Source organism: Temnothorax americanus, unplaced genomic scaffold, assembly GCF_048541705.1.
Source record: "Temnothorax americanus isolate GAGA-0224 unplaced genomic scaffold, ASM4854170v1 Scaffold19, whole genome shotgun sequence".
NCBI classification, from domain to species: domain Eukaryota; kingdom Metazoa; phylum Arthropoda; class Insecta; order Hymenoptera; family Formicidae; genus Temnothorax; species Temnothorax americanus.
Genome location: NW_027509329.1, coordinates 445,237 through 460,132, shown reverse-complemented (window position 1 = coordinate 460,132; position 14,896 = coordinate 445,237). Strand labels below are relative to the sequence as shown.

Here is a 14,896-nt window from a genome sequence, read left to right as displayed (position 1 = left end):
GCTGATATTAGCGGAATAATACGCTACGGACACGCACGTGGCATTAACAAAGTGTTGATGGTTTTTTTTAGGCTGGCGAACATAGATTATTAGCGTAATCATTAAGATGAAAGCTGGATTCTCTAGACTTTCATCGGCATTATGAATTTCTACGAAACAACTTAGAGAATGGAATTTTTTAATGCATATATATACATTATAATAAATTATATAGCTTTTTTTTGAAGAGTTATTATGGATATGACGAGGTGTTCAAAGCACGGAATTAATAGCGACCAAAGTAAGATAAAAGTTGCAGAGAACAGGCTTTTGTGCATTTATATAAACTTGAATTTACATTGATAATTATTTGCGCGACAACAAAGTTATTCCTCTTTTACGAGCGACAATTTCGATTTCAACCGGTTTTAACATTCGCCTTTTTACGATCTTATCCGCGTAGGTATATTGTCCTCAAAACGCGAAGGTAGTTAACGCGAACCGTAGTGATTTTTGAACGTCATAAATGTCGCAAATTATCATAATCGTAAATCGTATGTATGCGAGAGCTCGTACATTCGTGCAGTAATAACTGGCCAACAATGTTTGACATTGAGATCGAAATCTCGAACGGTCGGCGTGTATCGTCCCAACCGTTCTCCGTTCCGCGGCCGGCACTTATTTACGCTGCTCTCGATCCTAAATCAACAATCGTCGAATATACTCGCGATGATACAACAATAAGTACCTGCCTGCTCCGCGCGGGCGTTAGGGTGCAGCACGTAGAAATGTTTCTCATGGGTGTTTCGTCATTTCTGGCGGGCCTGGCGGGCGTGAATTGGAGAACGCAACCCTCCGAGAGAGGTGCTTTCCTTCATTAGAATCACAATGCAGACGAGATCCGGCGCAAATAAACGGAGCTCCCTTCCCCAAAAGGAGAGAAAAATTGGGTGCGTTTATATAACGAATTCTAAATGGATTATTGTGGCGGCCGCATTGTAACGACGTAGCCTAATGCCTTTACGGTACATCGTGGCATAATGAGACCCGGTAATAAAGCAGCTGAATATAGTGCGCGTCGCTCGCCAAGTAGTTTTCCCAGCCCATTGTACTGACGTTCCAAGCTCCGGTCGCGCGACGTTTAACCTGACATTCAAGAAACCGTTTGCGGCGCAGTTTTGCGCAGCTTTTGCGCAATTCCTTGGAAAACACTTGGGGAAACTTTGCCGTATATGCACGGGTCGATTTTGCCGTTTTATTGGTGCTATCATTCACGGCGATAAGATCGGTAAACGCGACTAGCGTAGATAAATGCCGTATCTTACGATAATGCATCAACAATCGCAAGTATATGCAAACAAAAACTTTGCGTTTTGCGAAACGAATGCGTTTCTTGTCGATCCCCGTAATTAACATTCGACTAGCGGCGTCAGGAACGTCGCTGACGATTGAAACGGACAGCAAAGTGCGGAACGAATCGATCGCAAGATATCCGAATGAATCGATGCGAAAACAGATATGTTCGATCATTATCGTTCTTCGTTACTTCAACGAAAGCTATAATTCTTAAAGAATCTGACAATACAGTCGAGCGCATCTGCGAGTCGCATGCTCTGTCAGTTACTAATTAGGATAATAATAAGACGATACTTGAATTGAATACTGGAATCAATGTAGCGGTCTTCACGCATCATCCATCAATGATGAAATAATCGCGATCTTGTAATGAGAGAGAAATAAGGCGAGGTAGTTTCCAAGACACACTCTGTGGCGAAATTCAAAGAAGATGCGCGAGCGCGCGCGAAAAACGCTAACGCTTGGCCGCATTGCTTCATTATGTTTGTCGAAGATGTATGACTATGGGTTCTCAATTAATTAGTGCGCCCAGAGTTATTGTGTTGATTAAAAGCGTGCTTGTCTTAACTGTCAAAGCGACGTGACTCCGCTGTGAATAAATAGCGCTTTATCATCCCGAGAAACCGTTATCTCGAGAAGAGAGTACGGAACTTCGTTACGCAATGGGCAATAAGGCGGGATTAATTAATAGAAGGTTGTACGTTTACAGGCACTCTTCGGGGGATACGTCATTAATCCGGTCTCCTCGAAAAAATATGAAAAAAATATAAATAATTGCGGGAACAAAGACGAGCGCAAGAAATAGTCGCGATAAGAAATGATCGTAATCGCGAGAGCGTAAATTGCTTTCGTTGACGGAACTGTTTGAATTTTCACATTTCGAGATAACGTCAAGCATATTTTTTTATGCAGTTTTTCTTGAATCGAGCTAATCGAAACGAAAAGGATGTAATGCAGGTCAACTAACGTAATGATTGGCAGGACTCTCTAACTGGTAATACACGGTCTTATTTCAGTCAAGGACTATTGACTTTTTTACGAGATTACTGCAACTGATAGTTTGATTTTCTGCAATGACACCGGTCGGGGTTGCTGGACCGAGGAACGAAAGAAAGAAACCGGATTCAACGCTAAATATAGTAAATGTGAACACGCGCGCGTTATCAAACGTTATCATTAATCTATTGTATGGTAATTATGCCGATGAAATAGTGCTTATGAACGATGTTCGACGCAAAAATAGTGCTGAATGTAAAAAAAACTCGGTATCCGTTTTGTCGTACTGTATAATGTAATACAAACTATACTATAATAAAGGCTGACTGGTTTTTGAGGCCAACCATCTATTTCTGAACGATTTATGAGTAACATGATGTTTAAAATCTCAACCGGAACGTTAAATGCTCCGAATATGTTTGCTTTTACTGAATACAGAATTTCAATTTATGTATGCATAGAATCTTGATTTTGCTTTTGTCAGTTGTGCGATTAACTTACAAAAATGTATCGAGCTTAAAACGTAAAGAAATAAAACGACAAACTCGATCTCACAATTAAATCTCTTTTAGCAGACATATTTGTCGACAAAAGTTTCAACGAAGTTTGCAGAAACAAATAATGTATAACGATCTAAATTCTAAGCTATATGTTTTTGTGTAATATCCCTTTACATAAAAATAGAAAAAATGTGCTCTTGTTTATAGCTTTTAAAAATATTCATATATAAGTGATAAATTCCTTTTATATCTTTATACAATATTTATCTTCTTATATCTATGTACAATATTTTTGTCAATCATTGCTTGTCCGCTTAAATAGACAGAATGTCAAATGTCATCCTCTATCGCACGAACGAACTCTCGTTTGAAAAGTGGAACTTATGTTGCGCAATCGGAAACGCTGCACGACAAGAGCGTGGCCGCTCGCGCCCGGAACGATAATTTTCCAGCGATTGTTCACGGTTCGCGAGTGTACCGACCGTAATGACCGCTCTGTTCTCCGTGGCGTGTCATCGACATTTGCAGAATCGCTCATTGTCGCAAATGACTTGAGTGCCGTGGCACGCATCGTGGTCGTTTCGCGATGCGAAAGGCCACACGCGCGAGTTCATAAAATCTCGGGTCGTGATCGAGCGTTGCTTATTATTAGTGCGTTGCGAACGATGTAGTTTAAACTGGTCCTGCGCTGCAGATCATCGACATGACAATCGTTCACTTTCACGCGACAAATATGGTCCTGCTATATTATGCAACATCCATTTTGACGACCAGTAATAAGAGCAAAGTACATAGTAATCTGCAACGCAGAGATACGTAGATCAGAGCATGCTTTTTATCTTATGAACTATGAATTTTATGTATCTTATCGCGTTTTCTAAATAATTATGAATAATTTTGAGAAGCCGAGAATTCTGCAGTAAGAAGAAAGCTACAACTAGAACACTGATATTAATCTGAAGAGATGTTAACATCAATGTGTCAGAAAAATGCTCGTTTCCAGTCTTTTACAATAAATTACTCAGAATAAAATTACGCAGGACAAGGCCTGCGAACGAAAGTGTCGTTCCGCAACTCTCTCTCTCTCATCCTAGTCGTCGCACTGTACGGTAAAATATGGATTAAAACGGTAAAGATCGCGTGTTCACATTCCGAAACAGATAAATTATCCGATTACTGAGACATCAGGTAGCTCATCGGTCGGAGACGGTCGGATAGACGTTATTCGGGGCGTGATATTCGACGCTATTGATCTGTCTTTGCTCCATTCACAGCGGGGATGTGTACTACGAAATTGTACGGTGCAGCTTACAAAGCACCGAAAAAAAAGGAGGAAAAACTGGAAGCTGTACTTCCGTGCATGTAATAAGTACATCGCGGATCCCGGTCTGTCTGATCATCATACGAAAGAATTTACTCCTGAAATAGCAATTGCGATCCGGTAATAACGCCTTTCCAACATTTACCCGGGTCGCTCATTACCGCCGCGAGGTACGTGCGTTTCTCCAGGGATTTACATGCGTCCGCTTTTCACGATTTACAATGTTTAAAGGCGCGCGCGGCCGATATCCCGCGGCAGTATATATGCTCTTCCATCGTCCTTCCCTCGTGCTTTTCCGCTTCTTGAACTCCATGCTCATTTCTCGTTTAACCCTTCCTCCCCCCCTTCATGTTGATTCCCAAGATTATGGGCCAATCGTCGATTATACCCGCTCTGGAAGCTCGCAATTTCAATGGCTATATTGCCTGCCAAACAAGAATATTAATGCAAAATGGATTACCCCCGATAAATAGATAACCTTCATTCCCTTCTCATCGATGCCACCTTATTCCTTCTCTCCATTCTTTCTCTTTCTCGATACGAAGGACATCCGGTTGCAATGTTCATCGGCATATTGCCATAGTAGTACGCACGAAACGGTAGGACGGTCGGATAGAGATGCGATGAGAAAAATATTCAAGATGCGCCGAGATAAACGGCCTAGACAGTCATTCGATCGCAGTTCTTCGCTATTCTCGAATGCATAATGCCAACGAAATTGATTTAATGTGCTGCTTTTTGCCCTTACCCTTAGGAATAATGCGGCGAATGAACGATGTCGAATACCTAATCGATGCATTATTCGTCCAGGGTGGTCGAGAGATACGCGGTATACTAGATGAAATTTTCATATATGACTTCTCAATTTAAAAATATTATAATTGTTGAAATATACATATATTTTTTTCATTGTTAAGCCAAGTAAATGTCGCGTGTAACCAAAAACCATTAGTACGAACTGATCCATTCGTAGGTCATTCCATTAGTCGGTAGTCATTTTTCAACGTAATGATTTTCTTAGCTGGGACAGAGCCTATATAATTATTGGGATAGATCACGTTATTCCGCATGGACGACCTGGAAAGCGACTACTGATCTTCGCGAGGAAATGTATTTCAGTCCAAGTGGATCTTCCATCTAATAATCGAAGAGATGTAACTAGGAGAACGGAAGCCTACATTCGTTAAACACGAATGAGCACGGCAGGTTCACATAATTTCAGGAGCCTCCCGTGGAACGTTCTTGAGTAATACGCGCGCGATTTCAAGGCAATTTCAAGCGTTTCACCTACTACGTTCGTTTCGTACGTTTCCTCTCTCTCCTCTTTAGCCTTCTCCATTTCACACGACGTTGGAATTTTTAAATTTTGAATAAGATTATCTTGCCTAAAAACCGTCGACTACAAGACTATAACTGTTCAAAAATCCTATAGAATTATAGAAATCGATCATCTCTCAAAAAGGGACAACGAATACTATAGACTCTGCCAAAACCTACTTTTCAGAAATGTTTAGACGGAAAACCTTTTTTCTTTAAAGGAAACAAACTATATTTAGCTCAGCAGGCTAAGCAGGTACTCAAGATAAAACCCTTGCGTAAATCTTAAATCTTTTTTCTATTTTAAAAGTCAAGTCTATTATAATACCTATAATCAGCTTATAGCGAAGCGTTAATAAATAGACTGATATTTTTAACGATACTCTTTCAAAATTATCGCTAGAAAATAAAGTAATTAAAATTTAATCGTGTGCGTGAAATGTAACGTAATAATTATTTTATCAATTTTATTGATCCTTCTTATTGTAAAAATGATAAACTCAATTAATATTACTGCTAGTTGTTATATCGCGTAATTCCTCACATTATACATAAAATCATATTACTTCATCATTCTAAGGTTAATAGTTTCAATGCACGTAATAGTAATGTTTCCATGGTCAAAGGGCACGATAGCTCGCGTACGCAGCCACTTTCACTGTAGCCCCTTCACGAAGGATTGAAGCGTTTAATGATGGTATTTTAATAAGCGTTACATTTGGAGGTCTCCCCGGGTGTGTTTGGTATGTGTCGGAATGGCTTGGCCAGCCATAATTATTACAGGTAGCTACCTACATCAATGTCTGACGCGTCGGACTATACGGCAGGATTCTCAGTTCTTAGAGGTAGTTGCTCGGTAGTTCCTCTCCATTCATGAGAGGAACTTTCTATTGCGTGCACGAATACCTGTACGGAAAAACGTATTAGCCGTAACGAATCTTTGTTCCGGTATTCGTAACGATTTTTCATGCGTCGCACCGGCTAATACGCTTATCAAAATCGAACTACATTGCCTGACGTGTTTGTTACCAGACGTGCAAACACTTTTATTGGCAATTGCGCAATCACTTCTATAATTATCAACTGTCGGCGTGAACACGAATAACTGATGGCTAATAATATATCGAAAGTGACACTTTTATTCTTGCGTAAAATTCTTTCCGAATGGCTCACATTTTGCAGTATAATATGCATAATCAATATACCAATATGAGCATCCGGCAAACTGGCATTTATTACTGTTTCATCACTTTTTACGTAAAATAGTCTTTTCTAATTCTACGTACAGAATATAAACAAATTTTATAGTTTTAATTTAGTTTACGCTGCTGAATTTAATAATATTTTGCAGTCAGTGTATATATATATATATATATCAGTATTTTATTAATTACATATACATTTACTACGCGAGCCACATAATTTAAATCATTCATAATATGATTCCGTTCCAGTACACTGAGATTCAAAGATTAATTTAATTAATTTTTCTTTGCTACAATTCGCGATGGACTTGCAAACTTGGATAATGGAAATTGTGTTATGTCTTAAATTTCAGAGTAGTTTCGGAACCATTAATATCAGACAATAAAAATTTATATTATGATTGCATAAAACATTTTATTAACGAGAATTATGTTTTCATATTTCTGATATTTTTAATATTCTCAATCTAATCCTGTCTTAACAATAATATAAAAATTATAATTAATTTTTCTTTCCTCCTTAAGTCGCACAATGAAAACACGTAAGCAACTTTAGTCTAAGTTTTATTTTACGAGTTCAACCTAAATCTCAATTTGAGAATTAGCACATAATAGCTAATACTTCTCCTACCCGATCGCGCATTCGTTAAGATCAGCTATCTATCCGCGCAACTACTTTCACACAATTATATTCGCACGTTGTATTACCACTCGCAATTTAATTTTATTACAGCGCACACCTCCTCTATATAATTCGTTGAGAATTTAATAAATCCTCTCTCGCTCCGATTCACGCGGCCGCGCGGCGCGGCGCGCGGCGGCGTGGCGCGCGTCGATATCACGCTTATCCACGCCGTTCGCCGTGCCGAAGAAGCAACCTACGAACGCGCGGAAAAGGTCAAGGCACCAGCCTTGATATCGACCTGATGTCAAGGCCATCGCTGCACCGCAGCGCGCGCGCGCGCGCAAACAACGCTCGCGTGTTTATATTATTTAAAAATTGACGCGACTTGAAAGAGAGGAGACTCGCGAGTCAACAACCTATACTCGGTGAAGTAGTGACTCGTTGATTATACTTGCGAATGCGACTGCCTTCTTCGGGCTCGAGCGAGGAGCGATCGTCTCCTTCGGAAGAAAGTTACGCCGAGGCCACGGACGAGAAACAATGGATTCCACCGGAAAATCGGTTCAACGCACCAGTCGGTACGTTGAAAAAGGCTCCTTGGAATTGTCGGGATTCGCTATATTAATGACGGTCCACGTCCGATACACCGTACACATCTTCCACGGAGAACGTGCACGCCGTAGGGCGTTGCTTTCCCGTTCAGAAGTCGCGATCGAGCACCGGTAACACCGACGATTTTCGGGATTGTATGTATCTCGCGTGGAGAACGAAAATGCGCAAGCCAGGAGTTCCGGTAAGGATCGCTATCTGGAATTTGCTCAGGTAGAAGAATGACTTCTTGAAATTCGCACCGCCATTTTTCCTCCTCGCGAAAAGAGGAGCGATACGAACCGAAAACCGAAACCGTTACGCGTTCAGGAAGTCTCTAACTATTTCGGAGCACATGTGGAGCGCGCCGAATTTTAATCGTGCCATTAAATTCACCGAAGCCGGCGTGTGATTATTAAATTTGCGAACGGTCGCGATAATATTCGTGCGAACAACTCGCGTATTTCTTCGCTGAAATGAAATGAAATTAAATATGTGTGCGAGGGCCATATCAGAGATTTATACACAGTTCTTGTTGCGACTCGTGAATGGAGAATTTGTTTAATGAAGTGAAGCATGAAACACGGAGCAGACAGGGCCAAGTCGTCGCGCGCAAGTATATCCGTTATGTAATGACGTGTCCCCATCAAGCACGTGGTATCAGCTTATCGCGCTTTCGAAAGAAACACGAGAGAGTACCCGTAGTAATGGACAGGTGCGAATGCGCTTTGGGAGCAGCAGGCTTCTTCGAGCCTTAAGGCTTAAGGTATCGCCTAGAAACCCTTACGACTAAAAGACGGGTGAGTCCTCGCCGCCACCTGGCGCGAAGCGCGCAGGTGTTGGCGAGAAAGAAGCGAAGAAACATAGAAGCTGATATTGTAACTGGTCCCCACCTGTTGATGCACGAAGACGGCTGCAGCTCCGCACCGCTCGATCGTCGTTGCTATGCCGCTATACTGTCGCAGGGAGAGGCCGGTGCTCCAGGTCGATCCAGGCGGAGTCCTTAAGATCCGAGAAAGACAACGATGGGGGATAAATCGAAGCGCGAGAGGAACGAAGGAATCAGCACCACCCACTGTACATTAAACACCACGTCACACGTCGGAACGCTGGCGCTGGCTCACTCGAGAGCCACGCGCGTGAGAAAGGATGGATTTTTTCTTCTCCGATATACTCCCTTCGATTTCCCTTCACCTTTTTCTCTCTTTCTCTCTGTGATTCCGGAGCGGCGATTCACCACGCAATACCGTCGACCGGGACGTTATCAGTCCACATATGAGCGTCTCTAACGTCTCGCGACGATGTTGACGGAGACATTTTATCGGCGCGTTCGTAATAAAAGACACGGCCCGCGATCCATTCCGCGCGAGCGCCGTTGCACGACTGTTGCCGATGTTTGCCGACCACGGCGCCGCGCGAGGTAACCGAGAAAGGCCGAGGACGGCCGAGGATCGGCGGGCGGAGCCGATCGCGGCCGATTCGACTGGATGGAATGCGCGGCGGAAACCAGCCGGGATCGGAATCGGGATCGGGCGCGCTCCGCCGGTGCTCCGCCGGTTCGAAGGCAATCCAAGGCAAACGACCGAGCGCCTGCCCGCTCCTTCGTTCCTCCGCGCCGTAGAAGCCCTTAAGACTGCTATAATCTATGTCTATTATCCCTCTTCTCCGTTCGCCGTTCTCGACCGCGTTATACATATATCCCGCCCGTACTTTGCGATACGCGGCGCGCTAAATTTGCGCCGATTCGAATTGAAGCTTAATCGAGCATCGGTTTTAAATTCCTTTCTTAGGTCTACGAATTAGCGATTAGGAATTCAATTAATAGATAGACACGCGGCGTAGCGAATTCTTGCGTCGGAGTTTAATTAAAGAGGCTCGCCCAACATTAAAAATGACGAGAGGACGGGAATTAATTTGTATAAATCAAGGTTTGCTACAAAGTTATAAATGTGGTATAAAAGAGAATAATTTTTTGCGTCACATATGTGGAGGTTTAAAAAAAAAACCTTTGATCTGCATAGAAAGAAGAGATGATATTTTTCTCGTGGAATTACAAATTAGCATCAATCACAACGAAATCCACAGAAAGTGATAAAGCGACGTCGTGAATGATTCATAACGCTTGCTAGATGTCAGGGTACGTTATTTAATAGCCGGAGGATATCTCTAGCTATTAAATAATGTCTAATTAAACCGCGTATCGTTTTGCAATATTAGCATCATACGATCGTACGTCACTCTCTTCTGATAAAATTACGAATAACGTTAACAAGCGGATTAAGCTGACTTTTCAGAGTAAACATATAATAATTGTCTCAAAATCAGCATATAAATATTAATTTAATTCGCACGATTAAAGCTTTGCGCTTTTAAAAAGCAACAGAGCAATCATCAAATGTTTATGAGTGAATTTTTGCGATCCATTGTAATTTCCTAACTGTGATTGTCGGAAAAATTTTTATTTAATTGCGCACCTCACGCGGGCGTGTCGCGGGTCTTTTAAATTTCTCAAGTTTATCATACACATTACTTGAAAGGAAAGTTATATGTTATATTACGCTTAACGATAACAGATTATCGTTTCGGCAGAAATTTATGGATGCTTATCTATTGCCAACACAGCGCCGAACACGCGCGTGCCTCTTCATAAAAATTATTCCGGGCTCTTACAACGCGCGGCGCCCACGTAGGTATCGCCTCGTATAAAGTCCTACTAAAATATCGTATTGGTTTACACTTATTACACGCTTATGCAGTACTTACATAATTTCACATTTATGCGTAACGCTGAAATGCGCTTTGCCGTGCAGGATAAGCGTTCACGTAGTAGTGTGCACGCATGCAGCATGCTTGTTGCGCAACGGTCCACGAGAGCGTGATCACAATGGCATTATTTACAATCGTGAATCGGGAATAATTTTCACGAGGCGCATAAAGTACCGGTTAATGCATCCCGACCTTTCTGGGATGTAATATCGAAAATGAAAACGCCGAAGAGAAAAAAGGATAGAAGGGGAAAGAAGAAGAGCAACGAGCAAGCGAGGCGTCCGGTATGAACGTTCCGGCGCGAGAAGTCGCGACAATATCCCCGAGGAAATTCTCGGTCGTCGAGGCACTCAAGGCGCCCGGGTATCTTTTTGCTCTTGTTCACGGCCAGGTTTGAAAGAAACGAGATGTTGCCTCGTAAGTTAGATCGTACGGGCACGAATGCACATACCAGCATTGGTGTGCACCGTGAGCCGGATTGCACCGACCAACGTCTTGCCGACCATCTGCCGGTTGTGGCCAAGGACGTCGAGTCCTTCGATGCTGTTGACCCGGAGAGGTGAGGTCGATTCAATTAAAGGCACAATTAAAGCATTCCCGAATGTTTGATAACACCATCCGCGCGCAGCGGCGAGCACGCTCGAGCAGAAACGCGTCGCTGAAACGCCATTGTTTCGTAGAAAGTTCGCGATAACTGCTGTTGTGCGTGTCGAGTGTCGTACATATATTTTATATATGTACAAAATAACGCGTCCACATATTCATTTGCGTATAAACACGCAAGCATTCATGCAGAGGTTTCGTGTGTCGACCCAAATGTATTACCTCGTTCTCCGATACGTGCGCGGTGACCGCAGTCTCGCCAACGCTGACGTGTTCCAATTAGAAGCTCAGCGACGAAAGAGAGCGATGATGACGACGACATGGTTTCCTCGTTAATCACGATGATTACGCCATTTTCGTGCGCGCAATCAGCCCCGAAAGAAACCGTTGTGTCGCGATAACTGGTTTAAGGAAGGGCAGATTGTCCAACCTTCTTTGTGAGCGGGTACCAAGCGGAATTTTTCGAGAAATTAGTTCCGCCCGTCTCGGGCGAGACGGTGAAATCGAGGTTTGCCCGTGATTAAAGCAATGGCGATGATAGATTTCCGCTATCAACGACAGAAAAACTTGAGAACAAAACTTCTAAAAATAGGAGACCAATTTGTCACGATTAAAATATCTAACGCACAACTCATCACATTTTTTTTAAATATCGTTAATTGAAATAAACGGATTGAGAGCTCTTCAAAAGTGCAGATAAGATATAGGAAAGTGGATGGAGGACTAATGCGCGCGATACGGAGCACGTGTAGACCGAGAGCCACTGATTGCGAGATACACGCAACAATCGCTGCAATTGACCGCGTAATAGAAACGCGTTATGCAGGCTGCGGCAGGAGCCGGTAGGATACCGGTCGACCTTGAGAATGAACACGATTCCTTAACGTGCGTTTTCCCTTTTACGGAAGGGTTCCGCGTTCGCGTAATTGCCGCGTTACGCTCGACCTTTTACAAAATTCGTGAGCGATAGGAAAGGTGGACAGGGTTCCTCGCATCTACCATAGCAGAAACCACCTGTCGATTCTTGTGGGCTCTACACAGCGTATCGCGCTTCGTAAAGAGAGCTATTTAGATTACACAATTCACTGCAGTTTAGTCTTTAGTACGTAATTTAGACAAAACATTAAATTAATTACGAAATAAGACTCAGATCATGTCACGTTCTTGTTGTAGGTTTAGTCTTTTCATTATTTGCGACCGTGCACAGTTTGAATTAAAGGCATTGATCATTAAACATCAATCAATTGCTACTAAGGTTCGAATTGTATCACGCGAATGCATTGTGTTATCGAGAAATTAGCATTAATGCGGAAAAATTTGCTTAATCCAATTCGGAGAGAGAGTAAACCGCCGTGGGATCGACTTTGAGAAAAGGCGAGGCCATGTAAGAGAGACCAATTGTTGGATCCATTGGGTTTAGATACCTCTAATTTTTTTTTATGGTAACCACATGAGAAAGTCCATACCGTAGTATAGGGTCGTGTAACAACCAGGGTGTATGCTAAGCAAATGCTAATGCACCCGATCTGCATAATTCGCCAGGAGGTTTCTCTTTGTTTTGCATGGTTTCACCTTGGACCGGCCACTCGGTTTACGCGATACCAATCGAGGTGTCGTTCTTTATTACCGGAGGTGTTGAACTCTGACACTTGGCGTTTTGATAAAATGGATAAAATGGAGGGGAAAAAAAACAAGAAAACTTGTAACATTCGCAAGATATTGCTGCGGATGTGAGTTAAATTTAAAAGAAACAGAAATTTTGAGAGAAATTAATTGAATCTGCTTTTGCAGGAAAATTATTGAATTTTTTACGCAAACATTAACGCGAAAATATTTATATTGATTATTTATTTATTGATAGTTTAAGATATATAGGTTTTTTAAGCCACAAACAAAGAAAGTATACAAAAAGAATTGATCAATGCAAAATACACATTAGTAACAATTAATAAAAAGATAAAAAGGGAGAAGATAAAAAGCAGGGAAAGATAATATTTGGACTATAAAAAGTTTGAACTGGAAAGAGGAAAGAGAAAAGAAAGATACCACATAAAGAGAGGACAAGAAAAAGAAATATGAAAAGGAGACTGGAATTCTTCTCGACAGATAAAGAGCAAAGTTTTCCCGAGGCACACGTTCCCAGGTGAGCAGGTAGAAACTCGCACGATCGCAATATGAATTTTCTACCTGACGGTCGGACCGGTAAAGGATATAGCCAAGAAAGAAGCAGCCAATCTCGGTTGAGATTTCTTCAGAAACACCTAAAAATGTAAATTTCTATAGAAATCTTCGTTCTCTTATTAGCCTTGCAGATATAACATGGATATTCAAATGAAATGTGTATAACGTCCTGGAATCAACTTAGACATTTTGCGAAATATTTGACAACGAGTTTGAGCAACGCGATTAAATGGCTATCGAGCGATCGCATATTTAATGGCCGAGCAACGTCGCGCGATACGTTATCGACGCGCATAAATAATCATCAAATCGAAAACCATTTGAGAAACCGGCCGTGATTTATCGTATCGTGCGTGTATCGTGGCCTCTGTACATAATTTTCCGGTGAATTGTAGGGTAGCTTAATTGACACGTCACTTCTTCTCGTGGCCTACACAGAGTCATTCGTCTTACCTTCGATCCACGTGTCGGTCTTAAATCAATTCCGGGTACGGACAAATTACCAAAAGGGATTAATGGCTTCAACGCCGGCCCTAATTGGCCCCAAATCATGCGAGGGAGCCTCACCCGATCGTTGCCTCGCCCTTCCGATGCGAATAGCGGGATATACACCCTCGCTCGGTTTTATCTTGTCGCTAAAGTCAATTCTACGCCTACATGAAATTAATGAACATCCTTTTTCGATCGATTACTCGTGATTCTGGGATCGCGCATGCTCGCGCGAGTGCGTGCGAGTATATAATATATATGTACGGATAACCTTTAGAATTTTTTAAATTACGCTTTGCTTCGGTGGGTGGATGAATGAATGGGACTGCCCACACGCTGACAATGAAACGCGTTTGCTAATCTAACGCCATTCTACTAACTCATCCGGAGCCTGTAATAAGAATTACGAAACCTCGGCTCGTTTGTGCGATTAGAGAGACCTGTCTCGGAACCGGTGCGAGGAGTCGTGGAATTCGAGGGAAATGGACAGATTGCCTTAATGTAATAATCATTAGGATAGAAATCCCCCTCGACACGTTAGGTCTGTAAAGAGCAGACATAATTCGTTGCCGACGTTTAAGAAGAATGATATCTAAAAGATTCAGACTATTAATCTACTCAGTAGCACAATAAAGGTCGCTATTTGTTTGTTAGCAGAAGTTCCGTATCCACTTTGCGCTTTGTGCATTCTTAGGAGCGTAATTTAGTGAAGAACTTGAAAAATGACTACGTGGAAACAGCCGGAAACGAGTAATAATAGAGCGACAGAATTGAATGTATAACGTAGAAAAATCTTACGTTTGACTTCGAGACAATGAAACCTTTTGTCAACGGTCGATTTACGACGGGCCCAACATCGCTCGTGAGTTATTCTGGCAGATATGTAGATAAAAAATCTTCGCTGGGTGTTATTTCAAATTTATAGTTCGGAACGATGTTCACACGTAGAAGAGATAACGTATGTACAACA

General features: G+C 42.1%; 1 protein-coding gene across 3 annotated transcripts in view; it reads right to left on the bottom strand.

Moving 5' to 3' along the window:
- The window catches only part of Shrm (shroom), a 157,768-nt gene that overhangs the window by 109,875 nt on the left and 32,997 nt on the right, over positions 1 to 14,896 (bottom strand). The window contains exon 1 of one of the 3 annotated variants that reach the window (XM_077404565.1): positions 8,781 to 9,257. The exons of the other annotated variants lie outside the window; for them this stretch is intronic. The gene's annotated coding sequence lies outside the window, so the exon portion shown is untranslated. Of the gene's footprint in view, positions 1 to 8,780; positions 9,258 to 14,896 lie in introns of those variants that run through there. 3 annotated transcript variants of the gene reach the window in all.